This window comes from Rattus norvegicus, chromosome X (assembly GCF_021556685.1).
Source record: "Rattus norvegicus strain SHRSP/BbbUtx chromosome X, alternate assembly SHRSP_T2T, whole genome shotgun sequence".
Lineage (NCBI taxonomy): Eukaryota > Metazoa > Chordata > Mammalia > Rodentia > Muridae > Rattus > Rattus norvegicus.
Window position 1 is genome coordinate 97,271,685 of NC_141554.1, and position 2,992 is coordinate 97,274,676.

At 36.7% G+C, this 2,992-nt stretch overlaps 1 pseudogene; it reads right to left on the reverse strand.

Annotated features, from left to right (window-relative positions):
• Nucleotides 1-819: 819 nt before the first annotated feature.
• LOC134484229 (U1 spliceosomal RNA) lies at nucleotides 820-993 on the reverse strand (annotated as a pseudogene).
• Between the last annotated feature and the right edge of the window lie 1,999 nt (nucleotides 994-2,992).

Sequence of the window (2,992 nt, forward strand, 5' to 3'; positions counted from 1 at the left end):
AGCAACTCAAGGAATTGCCAGTTAGACCCTGCTCCACATGAGGCATATATATATATATATATAATTATATAAGATTGGTGAAGCTACAAAATGCATGCTGAAAGGTACTGGCTATAGATCTCTCCTGAGAGACACATCCAGAGAATATACTATACAGAATTCAGTGCCAGCAGTAAATCATTGAAGTGAGAACAGGAATCCCTTGTGGAGAATTGGAGGATGTATTGAAAGAGTTGAAGGAGCTTACAACCCCATAAAATCAACAATATCAACCAACCAGAAATTGAGGGATGAAACCACTACGAAAACGACTATACATGGATGGATCCAGAACTCCAACTGCATGTGCAGCAGAGAATAGCCTTGTTGGGGCCCCAGTGGAAGGGGAAGCCCTTGCTCTTGCCATGTTTGGATCCCCAGTGTAGGGGTATATGGGGGGGCAGTAAGGGGGATGTATAGGGGGAATACCCATATGCGAGAGGGGGAGGGGAGGGAATGGTAACTAATTATCAGGAAACCGGGAAGGGGAATAACATTTGAAATGTAAGTAAAGAAATATATCTAATAAATAAATTTTAAAAAATTAAAAATAAAAACTTTCTGAAATTAAATGATTACTGCACAAGTATGAACATTCCAATAACCACTAAACTGTACATTTTAAATTTATGAATTATTATATGTGAAATATGTATAGTAAAATTATTAAATACAATTTCCTCTGACATGACTGCTGAATATAAATTGTAATCCAACTTTAATAACTTATGTGGAATTTTACTTGCATCTACATTTTGTTTGAATACATATTGTTGAAGAATGGAAATGAAGCATATTCTTTTTTTTTTTGTCCCCCACTACCACAAATTATGCAGTCGAGTTTCCAACATTTGGGGAAATCGCAGGGGTCAGTGCATCCGGAGTGCAATGGATAAGTCTCACCCCAGGAAAACCACCTTCGTGATCATGGTATCTCCCCTGCCATGTAAGTATGAAGCATATTCTTAAGTTAAAGATCAGACTCATCTTGGGATTTCTCAATGTTCACAGACAAGCAATTCAAAATAGAAAAAGAAAAAAAAATATACACAGATATTAATAATATTACTGTTCACAAAATCAAAAAATGTGAAGATGAATGTTCATTAGCTGATCCTTGGAGAGGAAAAAATACAATAACTCATAAAATTTAATAGTATTTCACATCAAAATAATAACAAAGTTATACATGTTTCAGTATAATGGACATAGGAAATATCATGCTGTTTTCATGTGTTTTTAAGGGAAGTTTCCCATCATATCATCTAAATAAAGACCATGTGCAATATTGAGAAAATAAACACAAATGAAAAATGATTTATCCAATTATGTTAAAAATAAATTTCAGAATTGAATGAATACAATTGTATTGACTTTAAAATGAAATATAATTTTATTGAGAGATTGAAGTTTTCTTCTTTCTTTTGTGATTTATTTTCTCTACTTATTTTGAGGTCATTTCTTTTTTATTTTATAATTTATTTATTGTTTGTTAAATTCACATTCCTCTGACCATCTCATTTTGGGCCATCCCTTCCAACAATCCTTTTCATTTCTCCTCATAGTGGGTGGGGGAAGCATTGGTCGATCCCAACTCTGGCACACCAAGTCTCTATAACACTAGGTGCATCCTATCCCACTGAGGTCAGACAAAACTGAAGCCTACTAGAAGAACATATCCCATCCACAGGGAATGGCTTTTAAGATAGACCCTGCTCTAATTGTTCAGGACCAACATGAAAACCAAGCTATACACCTGCTACATATGTGAGTCGAGGCCTAAGTCCAAACACTGTGTGTTGTTTGGTTAGAAGTTCAATTTCTGACAGCCCTAAGAATCCAAGTTAGTTGATTCTGTTGGTCTTCCTGCAGAGTTTCTATCACCTTAGATGCCACAATCCTTTCTTCTATTCTTCCATAAATGTCCCCAAGCTCCATATACTGTTTGCCTGAATCAGTGGCTGGAGGCAGTCAGAGGACAGCTATGCTAGACTCCTTTCTCCAAGAATAAACTATTTGAGCTGGTAACTGGTTGGCTTTTCCCTCAGCCTCTACTCCACTCAGCATTCCTGCATTTCATGAAGACAGGATAAATTTTGGGTAGAAAATGTTATGGGTGCTTTGGTGTCCTTATTACTACAATGGGGTTACTGCCAGTTACAAGAGGTGGCCACTTCAGGTTCCATATTCCCAATACTGAAAGTCACAGCTAAGTATACCCCATTGATTCTTGGGTGACTCCCTTATTGCAGGTCTTTGACTCTTCTTAGAGATGCCCCCTACCTCTCTACCCCTGTCAGTTGCAGATTTCTGTTCATTCTCACCTTCATCTGGCCATGTCTCCTGTCCCTCCCAACACCTGTTCCAGAGACAGCACACTCCATTATGTTTCCCGTCTCCTACCCAGACTTCTCCCTCCATCTGCATCTTATGACTATTTTATTCTCCCTTCAAAGTGAGATTCAAGCATCCTACGTGCTTGTGCCTTCTTTCTTCTTCTTCCTTTTTTTTGGTTTATTAAATTTATTATATTTTGCAAAAGAATTCCCTATGTTCTTCCTGGATTTAGTCCTAAGTTTCTCAGGAACATGAATTCATCTTTTCTATATTACCTGTTTCTGTACAAACTCTACCTATTCACAATTTATTTCTATTACCTGTGTCACTGTTTTAGTTACTTAACTAAGAGTTCATCCTTATTACTTACATATATGTTTGCTCAGATATTGCAAGCTGCCAGTAGAATTGGAGCTATATAGCATGTTTATTTTTAGCTTATTTAATAGTTGGAAATAATATCTGAAGAAGCGAAAATGTAATGGGGAAATGCTTATCAACCTCAGAGGTGGCATGGATGTCCAGCTCAAATTTTGCTATGATTTTCAAAATAAGTGTGCTACAAGTGCTCTAGAAATTTTCAGTGAGAATATTGGGAGAGAAGACAGGTAGGATT